This window comes from Pteropus vampyrus, unplaced genomic scaffold, assembly GCF_000151845.1.
Source record: "Pteropus vampyrus isolate Shadow unplaced genomic scaffold, Pvam_2.0 Scaffold26, whole genome shotgun sequence".
NCBI lineage: Eukaryota > Metazoa > Chordata > Mammalia > Chiroptera > Pteropodidae > Pteropus > Pteropus vampyrus.
Window position 1 is genome coordinate 3,542,364 of NW_011888807.1, and position 19,237 is coordinate 3,561,600.

Sequence of the window (19,237 nt, forward strand, 5' to 3'; positions counted from 1 at the left end):
AACACATAAGTCACACGTTTACATATAAAACAATAGAAATAATTTTCTTTAGTGTTACTAAAATAAGGTTAAATTTCACTAACAATATCAAACTGTAGAAAAAGCTAAAATATATCTCTACATTATAGACTTTTTGTCTATTTCTATTTGTAAAGTAATGGGAAGATTTTCAAGGCTGACTTTAGATATACTTTTAAGTTCTTTCTCAAAAGTGAAACATTTTAAATATAGTTATTTCATCAGTTGTCTGATTTTTGCTTTTAAAGTCTCATATACTCTTCAATTTGTTTATATTTGTTTTCCTCCCAAAGAAGTCATTTGAACCAAGAGGTTCAAAAAATGCTCACAAACCAAGTTTGATTTCTGTTTAATATGTTGTAAATGTTGAGCTATGAAAGGATTAGCAGACAATAAATGCTCCCCTTACAAACATTAGTTCAAGGCACTGCTAATGAGTTCACTTCTATTATCTTTCAGACTGCAGCTCCATTAGCAGTGTTGTAACACCAAAGATAATTAGTGTGGGCTTGTCAGCTTGATTTTTGCTAACATTATGGCCTTTATTTTGTACTATATTTTTTAAGGATCCCTTTGGGAGACAGTGGATCACTTTGTTGGTGAGACAGAAGCTATTCATCGTGGCCTAACAAAAGTGTGGTTTAATTAAGAAACACGCTGTCAGTTATTGTGTGCTCTAGACTACAATTTTGATTTTGGTCTGTAAACGCTAAGATTTGTCAGATTCAATTTCTCTGCTCTAATTTCCTATCAGAGAAAATGTGACAGCAGGCATAGATCCAATTTTCCTTTTCTATTAGCATTTATATTGACAGAATTAATGATTTTTTATCATCTTTGGCTTGTTGCTAAATTGCAGACATATCTCTTCTTGTGGGTGGTTACATGTGTATATTGTAAACTCGTCCCAGGAAGAATCACAACTCATTCTTTTAGATTTATTTTAAGGTGGCCAAGATAAGTGGAAAAGGAGTCAGAAGCACATTGGGAAAAGGATAGTATTCCCAAATAAGAAAAATGATTAATATTTTTTTATATGTATAATGTGTCCAAATGGATAGACTGGCAAAGATTCTGTAAGTCTCTTTCAGGAGGTTGAATTGTATGCAATGCTTGTGATTCCTGATACCTCTTCAGAAATGAAATATTTGAGAAAGTATAAATCCTGTGTTTCACTATCTGAGGTAGATTCTAATGAGACTATGAACCCTCATTGGATTTAAAACAAAATTAGTAATATCAGGAGGTAGTATACTTTGCATATATTTCTCACCTTTTGGAAGTCAAATGCCTGCATAACATTTTCCTGATTTATCTATAGTTTACCTATTAATTTATTTCTCAAATATGCAGATTGGAGTGTTGTAAGTTCCTCTTCATGAATAACATACTTATTACTTAAGTGCAAATGGTTTTATGGAGGAAAAAAGCCATAATGTGGCACTCTTATGTATTTCTTTTCTTTGCATGTTATTACTATGAAGCTCTTCCTGGTATTTGCCTTAATGTTTAATAGAGGCATCAATGTTCTCCAAGTTTATAGTGGTCATATATTAGAAACTTCTATATCAAGATAAAGCTAGGCAATTTTGTCATAAAATTGTATTTTACTTTTTATCTAATGTATTGATAATTATATTTAAATATATTTTTCTACCATTTGTAGTAATACAGAAAAAGACTAGTATTTTTGTGTTTAATAAGTGCAAGAATAATCATATTCTTGCCATAAGCAAAGTGAAATAGGGATATATTCATGGAGTGTAATTAAATATATTTAGTATCCAAATACTGTCTATATGCAAATTCCATGTCAACATTTTCTAAATTATTTTCACCCTGTGAGACATGTATAACTAATATTATGATTTCAAATGGTAAACCAAATAAGCCACTCCAGAGATTTTAAAATGAATTTCTAGAGATATGGAGAAGAGTCTGTATGTCAATCACCATTCACATCCATTGCTTACAATTTAAAATTGAAATAACAGAATATAGTAGACTGAAATAAACATAACAGGAAAGATATTAGCTGAGGGAGAGAGGGGGGAGGGAGGAAGAGAGAGAATGCACACATATTATAAAGCTGGACCACTCAAATAGAAAGAAAACTAGTAATTTAAATATTTATATTAAATCAATACAATGACTGATTTTGAGAAACCAAATGTTCCACATTGTCCTTTGCATACAGAGGTGTGTGTCGTAGTTAAAGACTGCTAAGTGTCGGAAGACTCAGACTCTGGGTTCTTTCAATGTAGTGACTCTTCTGAAAGGGAAAATACGATGTAATCAGAAAGCTTGAGTTTCAGCACAGTGCTCTTATAAGCCCTTAAACTGTTTGAAACCCATTTTTCTTAGCTGCAAAGGAGTAAAAATGACATGTACATGGTATTGTTGAAGGATCAAACATGAAATTACAGTGTAAATTGCAATGTGCTACACAAATGTGTTGGTGGTAATATTGTCACTGAATTAAAAAATATGTGTAGATACCCATTCTTATGTGTAGATACCCATTCTTATGTCTAAATTATTATATCTTTAAAATTTTCTTAACTATTCATTGATAGCCACACAATTACACTCCTTTCAACAGGGATGAAGGGGTTAGTGGGTTATAAAATGATACACTATTTGTTCTTTGATTCTTCTTGAATGTAGTATGTATTAGCAAGATGCCAGCCAGAATTTTTCTAATATTTTAGAATGTTTCTTTTGAATAGTTATTGAATTTGGATGATCATTTTTTAGGCTATGTTAGTAAAAGATAATAGAATTATTGCATCAGCATGAAGAGAGTTACAGAGTCAAAAAAGAAATAACAATTATTGTAGAAAAACTTTTAATTATATCATAGGATTTGAGTAGAGCTCAAAGAAATCCTGGCTCTACCACTTGATCATTGGAGATAAAAAAAGAAACCTTTAGATAGTCCATTGTATATTCAGTGGTTGAAGTCACAGGAGGGAAATCAATTCTCTCTATAGGAATCAAGAGTAAGTCCTGTGGATTAAGAGTAAGAAGGCCTCTCTCCAAACCTTTAAGCCTCCATCAACAGGAGTGAAGGAAAACATCTAGATGTAAGATTTCTTTTTCCCTAGTCACTACTTTTCCTAATACAAGAAGGTAGAGGAGGCCACTGGGCTACTCTAATCCCATTTTTTTTTCCAAGATATTATGGCCTTGCCTCCACTCCCTGTTTTGAGTCCACCAGCAATAATATCAACATTTCTCTGTCTTGATTACACAAGTGACCATGTGAAGCCCGACTCCGTCATCCTCATCTTTTACATTTAATGTCACTGGAGACTCTACACACTTCTGGTTTTCTCTTTATGTCTTAGCCATCACTGATTTCTGAAAGCCTTCCACTGAGTCCTCTGGAGCACAGTACATTACTAGAAAAAAAAAAATCCCTATATTTTCAAACTTTTTCTGAATGTTCCCTTTACTTCCTGCTCTAATAGAAATTTAAATTTCCCTTGAGGATACTGCTTCCTCCATAGCCCTTTCTCATACCACTGTGTCTGAAAGTGAGGTGGATGTCCTCCTTGATATAAATTGTTCTTTCTAGACCATTCTTCCTCCCTCTCCCCTAAGACCACTTTGAATATCATATGCAAGACAATAGTGTCCATTATCTTTATTGTTGCAATAATGTACCTACCACTGGGTCATACCCTACCCCCTTTATTCCAACTACATCCTGTATCTTGACAGCTCTTGCATCTGACTTATTGTCACTCTAAAACCACAGTTTAGAGATTTCAATATCCATGTGGCTGACACTTCTAAAGCCTTGACTTCACATTTCCTTGAACTTGTCCATTCCACCTAGCCTTTCAATCCCTTGATTATACCCTATAAATGTCAGGATCCATATCTATAACATCAAAAATCACAGTCTCAAGCATTCCTCTGACAACCACTTTATCTCTCTTTTTTTCTGGTTTCATAAATTCAACAATTTTCTTCCTCAGCCCCTTGTTCTGATCTTATCACATCTTTGTTTCTTTTACTCCCCTCTCATCCTCATTTCTCTACTTACCAGCTTACATTTCTAAGCCAATCATACTTACTCCCTTGCATTTACCTTGAACTTTCTTGCTCCTCTCTCACTTAATTTATCTCAATTGGTTAAACCACAGTCCTAGATAAATCCAACTCTCCTTCCCTATGCCTGCACCTGTGTAGCAAGGTATAGCTGTTTCATTTTAAATTAATAACCTTAAGTGGACTCTTGATGCTGACAGTTATTATATTTAGTCCATCCCCTCTCCCATTACGTACTTCTCTTCTCAAAATCTAACACCTGTCTTCTTTCTCTTCTCATTCCATACTCTCAGATAATGACCGCTGTGTGTGTGTGTGTGTGTGTGTGTGTGTGTGTGTGTGTGTGTGTGAGGGGGGGGGAGAGGGAGGGAGGAGAGAGAGAGAGAGAGAGAGAGAGAGAGAGAGAGAGAGAGAGAGAGAGAGAGAGAGAGAGAGAGAGAGAGAGAACATCTCAAATTTTCAAAATCTCCAACTAACATTTCTACCTATTAGCATCTGTCCCTGTATGCTCTGTCTAACCTGCATTTGTAATAGATAAATCCTTGGTCTTTCATTTAGGTCAGATGTTCCCCTTGCTTCAGAAATTCCACTCTCTTCTGCATTAACATTTTTTCATACTGCAGATGCTCTCACAATCTCATGTATCTGTGTAGGATTCCCAACCACCACTACCTTAAAAATAAAATTTGCTGATCTTCACTTCTCTTTCTACCAACTTCCCCATTTATCCAATTATATCAGCTAAATTCCTAAAAGGTTTTCTATTTGAACTGGCTAAATCCCTCTTATTTACAATGTTTTGTTCTATTTTTTTTTTAATATTCATCTATGTTGTTGGGTGTATTGATAATTCATTGCTTTTTATTGCTGAATAGTATCCATTGTTTAGATACATCACAATTTGTTTATTGATTCTCCTGGTGGTGTACACTTGAATTGTTTCTAAATTCAGCTATTACAAATACAGTTGCTATAAATATTTCTGTATAAGTCTTTGTATGGACGTATGCTTTCATGAATCTTGTGTAAATAAGTGGAATGGATAGTTCATATGATTGGTATATCTTTAAGTTAAGAATATACCAAATGGTTTTCCAAAGTGATTGTGCCGTTTTACATTTCCACCCAGTTTTTGAGATTTCCAGTTGCTACTCATCCTCATAAAGACTTGATTTGTTCAGCGTTTATAATTTTAGATATTCTAAGTAAATATGGATCAGTACTTCATTGTAGCTTTAATATACATTTTCTTAAAGATGAATTATGTTGAGCATTTTTTATGTGCTTATTTGCTATCCACATATCTTCTTTGGTAAAATGTATGTTTAAATATTTTGTCAATTTTTAAAATGGGCTGTTTATTTTCTTATTTTTGATTTCTGAGAGTTCATATATTCTGGAAACAAATTCTTTACACTATATGTTACTTAGCAAATATATTTTCCCAGTCTGTAGTTTCTCTTTTCATTCTCTTGATAATGCTTTTTTTAAATTTGTTTTTCTCTTGTTTTTAATTTTTTTTAAATTAAGTTTATTGGGGTAATATTGGTTAATACACTATATAATTTTCAGGTGTATATTATCATTTGACACCTGTAAATTCTATTGCATGTTTACTACCCAAAGTCCAGGTTCCTTCAACTACCATATATTTGATCCCCTTTACCCACTTCACCCTCCCCCTAAACCCTATATTTGACCCCTTTACACTGTGTACTCCCCTCCTCCCCCACCCCAATAGTAACCACTGGTCTATAGTCCTCTGGTAATCACTAGCTTATAGTCCATGTCTATGAGTCTCTGTTTGTCTAGCTCATTTGTTGCTTTTAGGTTTATATCCCACATATAAGTGGTATCATGTGATTTTCAGCTTTTTTTGTCTGGTTTATTTAGCTTAGCATGATTATCTCGAGGTCCATCCACGTTGTTGCAAATAGCAATATTGCATCACTTCTTATGGCTGAGTAATATTCCATTGTGTATATATATGTACCACAGCTGCTTTATCCAATCATCTATCGTAGGACATTTCAGTTGCTTCCATGTCCTGGCTACTTTGAATAATGCTGCTATGAACATCGGTGTGCAAATATCTTTTCGGATGTGGGTTTTCAAGGCTTTGGGGTAAATATCCAATAGAGGGATTGTTGGATCAAATGATAGATCAATTCTTAATTTTTTGAGGAACCTCCATACTGTTTTCCATAGTGACTATACCAATTTGCAGCCCCACCAGCAGTGTATGAGGGTTTCTTTTTCTCCGCATCCTCTCCAATATTTGTTATTACTTGTTCTGTTGATGATAGCTATTCTAACAGTTGTGAGATAGTATCTCATTGTGGTTTTGATTTGCATTTCCCTAATAGCTAATGATGTTGAGCATCTTCTCCGCTTTCATCCCTGATTTTGTTTATTTGTGTCCTCTTTTTTCTTTAATGAGTCTATCCAGGGGTTTGTCAATTTTATTAACTTTCTCAAAAGTTAATAATAATAAATGAAGCTATTTGTTGCATTTATTTTTTCTATTTTTTTTGTTTGTTTTGTTTTCAATTTCATTTATTTCTGCTCTAATTTTGATTATTTCTTTCCTTCTGCTGACTTTAGGCTTCATTTGTTCTTCCTTTTCTAGTTTTTCAAGATGAAATATTAGTTTGTTTATTCGAGCTCATTTTTGTTTTTGGAGATAGGCCTGTAATGATATGAACTTTCCTCTTATGACCACTTTTGCCCTGTCCCCAAAGTTTTGACATGTTGTACTTCATTATCACTCGTTTCTATGTATCTATTGATCTCTCTTTTTATTTCTTCTCTGACCTAGTTATTCATCAGTAGCATGTTGTTTAATCTTCATGTATTGTGCTTCTTCCTGATTTCTTTTGCAGTTGATTTCTAGTTTCAAGCGTTATGATCAGAGAATATGGTTGGTATGATTTCGACCCTCTTAATTGGTTGAGGCTATCTCTGTGTCCCAGTATATGGTTGATTCTTGAGAATGTTCCATGTGCACTTGAGAAGAATCTATAAGCAGCTGTTTTGGGACGGAAAGCTCTGTATATGTCAATTATGTCCAATTAATCTAATGTGTCATTTAAAGGTGTTATTTATTTATTTATTTTCTGTTTGGATGATCTGTTTATGCATGACAGTGGGGTATTTAGGTCCCCTAATACGATAGTGTTTTGGTCTGTTTCTCCTTTTAGTTCTGTTAGTAATTGCTTTATGTGTTTGGGGCTCCCTGATTGGGAGCATAGATATTAATAAGTGTTATGTCTTCTTGGTGTATGATTGCCTTTATCATTATGAAGTGTCCCTCAGTATCTTTCTTTACCTTTTTTATTTTGAAGTCTATTTTGTCTGATATTAGTACTGCTACTCTCACTTTTCTCTGAATGCCATTTGCTTGAAGTATCATTTTCCACTCTTTCACTTTGAGTCTATATTTGTCTTTGGAGCTGAGATGTGTCTCCTGGAGGCAGCATATGGCTGGCTTTTGTTTTCTGATCCATTCTGCAGCTCTGTGCCTTTTTATTGGTGAGTTCAGTCCATTTACATTTAGGGTGATTATTGAAATATGAGGTCTTCTTATAGCCATTTTATCTTTTGCTTTCTGGTAGCTCGGTGTTTCCATCGCTTCCTTGTCCTTGTGCTTCTGTTTTCTTTATTTTGGTTGGCTTTTGTGGGTTTTCCCTCTGGTTCTTGTTTTATGTTATATGCAATGGTTCTATATTTTTGGCATGTGGTTACCATTATGAATATGTAAAGAATAGTTATATATATAAGGTTGTCCATTTTCTTCTTTGCATGCCGTATCTCCATTCCCCTTTGTGAATTTGGATCTTTGAATCCTCTCTTTTTCAGTCATTGTTGTCTCAGTTTGTCCCTATGTATGCTGAACGTTCATTACTTTCTTGCTATAACAATTCTCTTATTATTTAAGCTTATAATGCCCTGTTCTTAGTAAGGATTGCACTACTCTGCTTCTATTTGCCTAATAGTCACTTTACTCCTAATTATGGTGGGTTTTTGGGTTTGTTTTTTGTTTTTTTGTCATTTTGTTTTAGGTAAGCTGACCCTTTTCAGTATTTCCTGTAGTCCAGGCCTCGTAGTGGAGAATTCCTTCAACTTTTGTATGTCTGGAAAGGTCTTAATTTCTCCTTTATATCTAAAGGAGAGCTTAGCTGGATACATTATTCTAGGCTGGTAGTTCTTTTCAGTTAATAGTTTAAATATTTGATTCCATTTCTTTGTGGCTTATAAGGTCTGCGCTGAGAAGTCCGAGGATAATCTAATGGGTTTACCTTTATAAGTTACCGTTTTTTTTTCTTTCTGGCTGCCTTGAGAATTCTATCTTTGTCATTGATTTTTGATAATTTTAATACAATGTGTCTTGGTGAAGGCCTTTTTCGGTTGAGGTAATTGAGTGTTCTATTGACTTCTTGAATTCTAAGCTCCAGCTCATTCTTTAGATTTGGGAAATTCTCATCCATTATTTGTCTGAAAATACTTTCTAGTCTCTGCTCCTTTTCCTCGCCTTTGATAATGCCCATTATTCTTATGTTTCCTCTCCTGATGGTATCAGCTAGTTCTTGAATCTGTCTTTCATTATTTTTCATTCTTCGATTTCTCTCTTCTTCCTTCTGATTTATTTGTAGATTTCTGTCTTTGATATCTCTGATCCTTTCCTCTATTTGGTTGACTCTCTTTTGCAAGCTTCTTATTTCATTTTTCAACTCTTGCAGTGTGTTCTTCATCTCCAGAAATTCTATTTGGTTCTTTTTGAGGGTCTCAATGTCTTTGCTCTGCTCATTTAGTTGTTTTTTTTTTTCAATTCCTGAAATTGTTGATTTCAGTTGTTTTGGATCTCATTGAGTTTTTTCAGAAGTATCATCCTGAATTCTCTGTCATTTAAGTCACATATTTCTATATCTGTAAGCTTATTTTCTGGAGACTTTTCTCTTTCATTATGAGATACTTTGTCACCTTAGTTGTTCATGGTGTTTAATGGACAATTTCTCCGCCTGGGTATTAATGGAAGTGTATTCTGCTGTTTTCCCAGAAATAAGATTTATAATATAAAGGTCTGTCTTTAGCCTCTTGCAAAGAAGGCATTTTTCTTTTGATTTCCAGTAGGTGTCGCCTAAGTTTCTTGTATCCCTGCTTTATATAAAGTTTTTATAACACTTTTTAAATGTTCTTGTAGATATTTAATCATGCTCGCTTTCAGTTCCTGTCAGTGTCAGTGACAGTCTCGGCAGTGTCTGCCCAGATTCCCCTGAGGCTCCACGGTGATCGGTCTCGATGGTATTGGGCGAACGGCCCTCTGGGTTGGGTGTTGAGGCTGTGGCTCAGCCTCAGTTTTGCAACCGGGGCCGGCTAAAATCAACTGTTGTTCTTCTGTGGTCCTGTCCCACTTCTCTGCTTTCTGCTCTGATAACTGGGCCCTGCAGCTTTCCCAGGCAGGGCTGTTCGAGTAACTCGCCGCAGGAACTAGCTGTAGGAACTCACTGCTCCTTCTCCCCTCCCGCTGCTCCTTCTCCCCTCCCGCTCCTCCTTTGGGGAGCTCCAGCGGCTGCAAGAGGCAGCTTCTTTATTTCTCCTGGTCTACCACCTGACACCCGGGGGTCTGACTTGTGGTAGCTCTTATGCACAGATCCCATGCTCATATGTGCTGATGTGCAATCTGGGTATTTTTTGTTGAGTTTTAGATGTTCAGCTTATTGTTGTTTCCAGGGGAGAGATCTGAGGACGTCTCTTACTCCTCCATGTTTCCTCTCCAGATTGATAGTGTCTTTTAAGAGCAGAAGTGCTTGATTTTCATGACTACTAATTTATCAATTTTTTTTTTTATTTTATCGACCATGCTTTTGGCGTTGTAACTAAAAAATCCTTGCCAAACTCTAGGTCATAAAGATTTACTCCTAGAAATTTTGTAGTTTTAGATTTTATATTTGAGTCTATGATGTATTTAGAGGTAAGTTTTGTAGAATAAGGTATATATCAAAGTGTTTTTTTTGTTTTATTTGTGCACAGAACTGTTATTAATTGTTTGGTAGATTTCAACAATGAGCCATCTGGTCCTGGAGATGTCTTTTAGGAAAGGTTTTTAACTATAAATTCAATTTCATTATATCGATATAGGTATATTAAGATCATATATTACTTTTAAATGAGATTTGGTAGTTTGTGTCCTTCAAGGAATTTGCTTATTTCCTATAAGTTGTCAAATTTATTCACATAAATTTCTTCATAACCACTTATACTTTAACTATCTTTAGAATCAATAGTTTTGCCACCTCTGTCATACCTGATATTGAAAATTTATGTCTTATTTCTTTCTTTCTGATTAGTCTGGCTATGGGTTCATCAATTTCATAGATAGATATTTTTTAAAAAGAATCGTCTTTTATTTATGTTGTCTGTTTCTTTTTTCTGATTTCTATTTCATTGGTTTCTACTTTAAAGTTTCATATTTCTTTTTTTTTTGTATCTCACCCTTCCCTTCATATTTTAAGTTTACTTTGAGCTTTATTTACTCTTCTTATTCTCATTTTTAATGCAGAAACACAGACCATTGATTTGAGATATATTTTTTCTAACATAGGCATTTAAGTTTATAAATTTTCCTCTAAGTTCTATTTCTTTTGTATCTAACAAATTTTAATATCTGTTTTCCTTTTTATTCTACTCAAAGTGATTTTTAATTTTATTTTTGGTTTCTTTTCTACCCATGGGTTATTTAGAGCAAGGTATTGTATTTCCAAATATTTGGAACTTTTCTGGAAAGCTACTTGTTGATTTCTCTAGGGTCATACTCTAAAGATTTCCAGAACTGTCATCCTAAGAAGCTCTCTCATTTCTAGTATTCTTTCCTGTGTACTCTATTCATTCACTTTGGCTTCCATATACTTTCAATTCTTTCTCCTCAACTCAAGCAAAGAGTAGATTCTTCCCACATTCCCACTCCCTGCACCATCTCTTTGTAACTTTCTTTAGGCAGTAAAATGGAGAAACAAATCTTGTTTGTTTTCTGTCTCCTAGGGATCAGTGTCCTTCATTGTCTCTGTCACATGTCTTGAGAGTCTTTTTTTTTTTCAAGTGTTTTATCCAATTTTTAAATTGTTTAATTTGGCTGGGTAAATTCATTCTGTATTACTCTATCTTGACCAGAAGTGAAAGTACTTCTCTTTGCATATCTTTGAATATTTAGAAGATATCTCAAGCATATGTTGTTCAGAACTGATCCCTTGTTATTTTTCTCTTCTACTCCTCTTCTACCCAGTTTTCCATCATATTTTTGTAGATATTACATTTAGATGTTTGATCCATTTTGAATTAGCTTTGATATGATATAAGGTAAGGGTACAACTTCATTCATTTGCATTCTATGCCTTATTTTTATTCATAGAAAAAATTTTTAACATTCTGTTGGACAATGTACCTTTTATTGTCCATCTATCATTAGAAATTTAACACTGTAAAGATGGAATTTTTTGTTTTGTTTTGTGTGTTTACTGCTAAAGTTCTCACCTGTAATATGGTTTTGGCTACATAGTAAGTGCTCATTAAATATTTATTAAATACATTATGTTAATACCAAATGCTTTATGAAATAGGTAGCTATGGATTATAATAGGTACCTAGCTATTGGATTAATGATATACCGAGTAGTAAGAAGTAAAGAGAACTCTAATAATACATAAATATCAGATATAAGAAGCAGTTTCTAAGTCTAGGGCTGAGATAATGCACCTGTGGAAGATGTGCCTAGACTCTTTTGGATAAGGTAATGCTTTGGTTCACTGAGCAGCAGAGAAGTCGCCATAGTACCTAACTGGCTGAACTTGCCAGAAGTCTGCCTTTGATTTTGCTGGGGAAAGCCGTTCACAAGAGGTACTTTAACCAGAAGACTCTGCTCCAAATTTTCTAAGGGTGATCCAGTGAGGAGCTCCTGGCTGCTGAGTGCTGCTAGTCACCAGGCACTGTAGGTCCTGGACACTGGAGAAGCTATGAGAACTGTAGGAACCTAGTCTTTAATTAAGGAACATCTGCTGTGGGGTCCTGCTAATTGAGCACACTAGAGTCAAGAAGCAAACGTCTCTTTTGCTCCAATGTCTTTCCAGAATCAGTGCTACTTGGTAAAGGGAAAATAATATTCAAAAGACTCATATCCATTTTCACAAAGAAGTCTAACAGGTTGAGTTTTGAATCGAGAGGTAATAAATTGTTAAGTGGCATATCTTCTGTGAAAATTGTGTATAAAGACAAGAGGTTTTGTGATTTTATGGTTTTGTGAGTTTGTTTTAAAGATTATATTGTTAAAGAGTCAGCCAAATTAACCGTCTAATATTGGGAAGGAAATGCCTGAAAGGGAAACAACTGAGTACATTCTTTGGCTATATGGCTATGTTGATCTAGAGAGTGAATTTGTTCAGTCAGGACCCCTAAAAGAGATTAGTGAGTTTCTACTTAAAATTTTGACTCTTCAAATATCTTACTTTGACCTGTTTTACCTGATTGACCAAAGAATCATATAGATAATTAAGTTTTGACATAAGTTTCTGAATCTGTAGGTTTTGTTCTTCAAGTTATATGTGTTAAGTCTTGAGATTTTTCCTCCAGTGTTGTTCTTTATATATAAAAGAACATACTATACATATGCTTTTTTTTCTTTCTTCTTTATTTTTACATAATCTGTCCTTAAAATTAATAGACTTTATATTTTAGAACAGCTTTTGAGTCACAGTAAAATTAAATGGAAAGTACAGAGTTCCCACATAGCCCCTACCAAGACCCTTACATAGCAATATAATTCTAATATAGAAAGGAATAAAGAATAAAATAAAATTCATAAAATTAAAGTTAAATATAATCCTCAAGACATTACAACACTTGCCAAAATATTAAAATAATATTAACTAGCAACTTGCAACTTTTATATAAGCATAAAAATGCAATTCTAATATGCTACGATTGAGATGGAGGTTATAAAGTGGGGTTGGCAGTATAGCAAAATGATGAAAAGCCAGGATTTGATGTCAGAAAGATCTGAGGTTCTATCTGGGTATTTCTAATTTCGAACAGTGCACCCTTAAGTAAGTTATTTATATACTTGTTGCATCAGTTATGCCTGCTTTTGTCTATATAAAATGGAAATAGTAATACTACTTATTGCACAGATACATTATGAAAAATAACAGTATAACTAAAGATCTTAACACAGTAACTGACATAATCATGCAGAATCATTTAATGGTAGTATTATTGTTCTTATAGATACTAAACTAATGTAGTCTATCCTACATTAGACTGGCAGTGGTTGAAACCATTTCTCAGTGTCATATGCTGCTAACACAGCTGAAAATACTAAAATTGGAGGGTGTGAAAATTTCAGGAAATTGGATTTCTAAACAAGTTTCATGAAAGGGAAAACCCTAGTCTGAAACATATAGTCACAATGCCCTTAGGCTAATTTGATTCTCTTGCATTTATTCCCAAGAGTAAAAGAGGGCAGACAAATCATCACAAACATAACATGCCTAACAGCCATAGGCCAAGCCCCAGTCAATCATGTTCAGTAACCATTGTTCCCTCCAGTTGGATGGTAAGTAGAAGACACTGGGTATGTTGGGTGGTAATGAGAGATGAGCTTGGAAAAATACAGGAGCCAGTTGATAGAAGGCCTTGGTCTTGATAGATGTACATAGAAAGATTCCATTTCCTAACCAGATGTATGTCGCATATGGAAATGGTTATGTCTCTCTAAGAGAGGTTCATGTTCAACACTCCATCCTGTGACATTAGGAATAATTTTTTTTCAATATGAATTTAGAGATGCAAATGGATCACAGTGTTTCTGCAATTAGTATAGAATATCTCACCATTTTAGACATTCTTAATAAAGACCCTGAAGTACTGACCTTTTTTTGGTTCTACATTTATTTGAATCATCACACGGATAAAAATAAAAGACCGAATAGCAGTATCAACAAAACTTTTAGCATTTATTAACTCAAGAAATTCCAAAAAGTATCATATTTCAGGCCATATTTCAGAATTTTTAATTCTATACCAAAAAATCAGTTTGCAAAGGGAACACTAGGAATATAACAACAAATGTAGGGTTTAAGAATCCAGTCAATGATATTAAAATGACAGTAATAATCAAGAATTAAATATTTCTAAGATCATGTCTGTAATAGAAGAAATCAAACTTATTTTCATCTTATATCTATAGAACTCTGTTATGGTGACAATACATAGTTATATTTGAACAGTTGTCAGATGCCCTTTAATTTCTCAAAATTTAGAACACGAATAAATAATATTTGTATGATCATAATTATAATTTCCAAGCAGATGCTTTGCCATTATTTTCAAAAGATGATGACTTCAGTAGTCAGAGAATAGGTTAGTTGAATAGAAAGGTTAGCAACAGTACATCTGGTGGTTCATCTTTCCTGGAGACTTTACACTTGTTCTTAGTACTCATCTGTCAGATTCAGATTTATTGCAAGTAGGATTCCAGCAGAAAGCAGGTGCTGTTTTTCGTATTCTTATGTAATATTTTATGTCTTTGGGAAGGAAGATAATATAACATGGCATTTGGTTGAAATGTATGCAGGACATGTTTCTGAGAGCTGTGTAGCTCCTTGTACTGGGTGCCTGTTCCTATGGCACCTTATCTTCAGGGAACACACTTAATACTTACTCTTACTTCATTTTCCCCCATGTTTATTGGGGTATAATTGACAAACAAAATTGCATATAGTTAAAGTGTACAACATGATGATTTAACATACTTGTTTTCATTTTTAAAAAATACCTTTTTAGCCAATTTGGTTTCAGCCAACTTTGAGCTAATCTAAATTATTTTCTTACCTATGTAACTCTGAGATTTTGAAGACTACATTTTAAGTAGATTTTTAGTTTAACTGATTAATTTCTCAGTAAGCTTGTTATACTGCACTGCTATTATTTTGTAAATTCCATGACAGCATAGATCTAGACTTGGCATTCAGTACCATTTATAACAAATACTGTATATTTATGAATTGATTAAATAGCTTTATTGACCTGATTATTGAGATTTGTGAAGTCTGTATTATTACATAATCTACATTCAGAACATATTTAAGTATATAATATATAACATAGATATAGGCCTGGAGATGTAATTATGACATACTTTCTCGCACTCTATATTTCCCATTAAAAACAATATCACACAATTTTCAAAAATCTCTATAAACTAGCAAATTTCTTTTTATAGTTATGATTTGAAATTATGATTTAGAAAGTTCAATTACAATATTTCTTTCATATTTTATAGAAAAATGGAAAATAATTTTTATTGTGAATGTAGTACAGTCAACATATGATATAAGATTATATTTTATTGCTAACTTAATTTTCCAATTAGCAGAATTCTTTCTAGAATTTTGTTTTTTTCCTCATCCACAATTGTAAGTGATCACATGTTTTATGGAATAGCATTTTGTTTAGATTCTGAACTAATACTACTGAAATTTTTTTCACTGCTATTAGGAAATATAGAGATACTCTTAAAAGAAATCGGGCAAGTGCATTTCTTTCAATATTACTTGATGTTAATTTTTCTTTATTCATTTTTCAATTAATCTTATTGCATCCATCAGATATTTTATGTGGTTTCTATTTATAGCAAAATATTAAAAGAAGTCTCAAATTCAGCATAGCTAGCTGATCAGTTAAGTTTGTTAACATTTTCTAGGCTTATTAAAAAAAACCTTGGCTAACAACTCAGAAAGTTGAACTTTTTCCATGCTGTTTGATGACAAGAAATAAATATTTGGGGAGGAGATTAAATTTGATTATGTCTTGGGTCTCTGTCAGCTCTAAAATTTCCATGGTAATCTGTTTTTTGTCATTTCTCTTCAATATGCTAAATACAATTTTTTAAGAAAAGTAATCTTTTAAGATATTTGGTTATGGGAAAAGAATTTTAGCCAGTAAAAGACTATTATGCTATGTGCTAATAAAAAAAAGACAAGAGATAGACAACAACTTTTTATTGTCTTAAAGTCTATTCATTAATCACTGTAGCAAAAAATGATAATTCCAAATGATCAAAATGAAAAATTAAACCACTGGTCCTCTTGCTGTACCTAACAAATAGTGATCAAAAATCTATTTTAATAAACAAGGGTAAAGGAGTAATAGTTTCATATTTTGCTACACAATTTCTTTTTTTTTCTCCATTTAAATAAAACCATTCTAATACACTTGAGGTACCCATCTGTCAGAGTAGGAATAAGAACTTGATAAAATAAAAAATAACAAATAAAGTGTGATTTTCATATTCAAATCTGGATTATAAGACTGGACAAGAGAGTTTCAAGCTAGGGTACCATCTAAAGAAATTTCTCACCTAATTTTTATATCTCTCTATCTGTAAGTAAAGAGACTTCTGTCTATCATTAAGTTATGATTGAAAGAGGATTTGATACAAGGCAATAGGCTGATCTGTGAGATTATAAAAAGGAAAAGTAGGGGAGAAAAAGGCCTGAGAGCAAAGTGATCAGATATATGCTCCATCTAAAATGGAAGAATAGTATTAGACAAATGTTGGTGATGCAAAAGATAGAGTCGAATACTTGTGCACCTTCTCAATCTTAAGAACTCCAAAAAGATATAATCTCAGAGCCAGCCCCTATATCAACTTGGATATGAGGTTACCAAATTAATGGTATATTGTTTATGGCAGAGGGAGACCTTGAGGTTTAGCAGTCCCCTGCCTCCTTTAGGTTCATAGGTTTTAGACAAGAAGTAGACATTTTGGCTAAGACAATTCCAAGTGAGGATGGGATGGTGGTGGTGAGGTAGCTCTGTGCCTGCAGCTGCGGAGTCAACCATGTGGGCTGGGACAGATGAAAGTCACAGGATTCTGAAGAAGACCACCTGGCTTGCTTTAGCAAAGAACATAACTAGATAAGAGTTACAGCAGCTACAGATTCAGTTGCAAGGAGCAACTCAGGTGGACCAGGAAAAGCAGGAGATGGGGAGGTAGAGGATGAATAAATGTCTTTCGCTCCCTACTTCCACCTCCCATATAGGAGAGGCAAACAGGGAGTGAAGGAAGCTTTGCAAGAGACTGAGCAACTGAACGTTTATTTGGGCTAAATTTAAAATGTAAGATTTAAAGTCCCCCTCCCTCACCCACGATAGATTATGGATAGGAACTTTTGAAGATGAGCAAATCAACCACATATAATAAATATTTTTATCCTTGAATTATTTTTTGAGGTTCATACAAGTGCTTCACAGGATAAGATAAACATACAGGTTTTATTCAAAGACATGCTCTTGTAGTTTCGACACATTTGCCACAAATATTATCTGCATATGCCCTCAGATACTGCTTTACTATTTTCAGGAAAACTATTTTCTTGGTACAACCAGGCTCTAGAATTTTAAATCATTCTTATTCTTAGCAAGGTCCAAATATATGTTTTGAATTCAGAATATTTTCATAAAAGCCTTACTACTTGTCTATTTACATGCACAGCTCTCACTGCTATCTTTTTGAGATGCATCTGCGTATGTACATTCATTGTGATCTCAGAGGTTGACAGCAGATTTTTCTCTGAATGGATATTGCAACCTGGCTCTCAACTATATTCCTTTTTTGAACACTATACAGGGACATGTTTTACCCCACTACACATATACATACACATGTACATACACATAATTTATTCTTAAATTTGTAAATTATTTTACACCATAATTATATTTTAGAGATAAATTATGTGAACATTATAAGAAAAAGCATCATGTAATTTTAAAACTCTAAGCCTAATCCAAAAATATTGGATGTATACCAAAAAGTTATGAAAATAATTTTAATTCAAAAATATCCAATTTTCTATATAATAGATTTTTTTCAAAAAATTATAAGAGAAAAATTCAGATTTTGGCTCTTGAATCCATTTGAAATATAGTTTTGATAGCTTCCTTGATTCCACTATGACAATATGTTGCAGGCTCAACTTGGGTTTTTCCTGATTCAGACTTGGCATTACAGTTTTCCAATGATACTAATTCTTGTGAGTGGGAAATGGTAAATGGATGGTCTTTTCTTTAGTTGGAGCTACAAAACATGCATATTTTAACAGAAATATATCATGATTTCTGACTGTTACTTCCAATTCAAAGAAAGGACCAGAGAGATGTTATTAAACTCATCTCTCTTACATATATATATTATATATATATATAATATATATATAAAAAATATATTTCTTTTCCTATTCTCAATAATATTAACACAATTACTCATGTAATTTATCCCACAGCATGCACACGCATACACACACACACACACACACACACACACACACAAACTCAGAATAAAACTAACATTACTATCATAAAAAATAAACTGTAAGGAAGAGTGTTTTTGAAGTTCTTTTTTCTTTCTAGGATATATTTACAGTCAAATTTCTGTGTTTTAAAGTCATTTTGTCTCTTAGAAACATGACAGGGTGGGAGACATCCCAAGATCTCTCCCCTTGAAACAACAATAAGCTGAACATCTAAAGCTCAACAGAAACACCCGAACTGCACACCAGAACATCTGAGTATGGGATCTTGCATAAGAGCTGCCACAGGTCAGAACCTCAGGTTTTGGGCGGTATACTGGGAAAATAAAGAAGCTGCCTCTCACAGCTGCTGGAGCTCCTTGTAGGAGGAGGGGGAGTGGAGAAGGAGCGGCGAATTCCCTGAACAGCTGTGCCTGGGAGTGTTGTGAGTTCCACACAGCTGGTGGCAGGGTCCAGTCATCAGGGCAGAAGGCAGAGAAGCAAGACAGCAGAAAAACAACAGTTGACTTTTACTGGCCACGGTTGCAAAACCAAGGCTGAGCAGCAGCCCCCACCCCGCAACCCAGAGGGCCCCTCCTTGCCATACCCTCCGAGACCGATCACCACGGAGCCCCAAGGGAATCTGAGCAAATGCTGCCAAGACTGTTGCTGACACTGACAGGGACTGAAACTGAGGGTAGCGAGCGTGATTAAATATCTATCAAAAAATAAAAAAGCACTTTTAAAGCTTTATGTAAAGCAGGGACCCAGAGGCTTAGGTGCCACCTACTGGAAACCAAAAGAAAAGCACCTTATTTGCA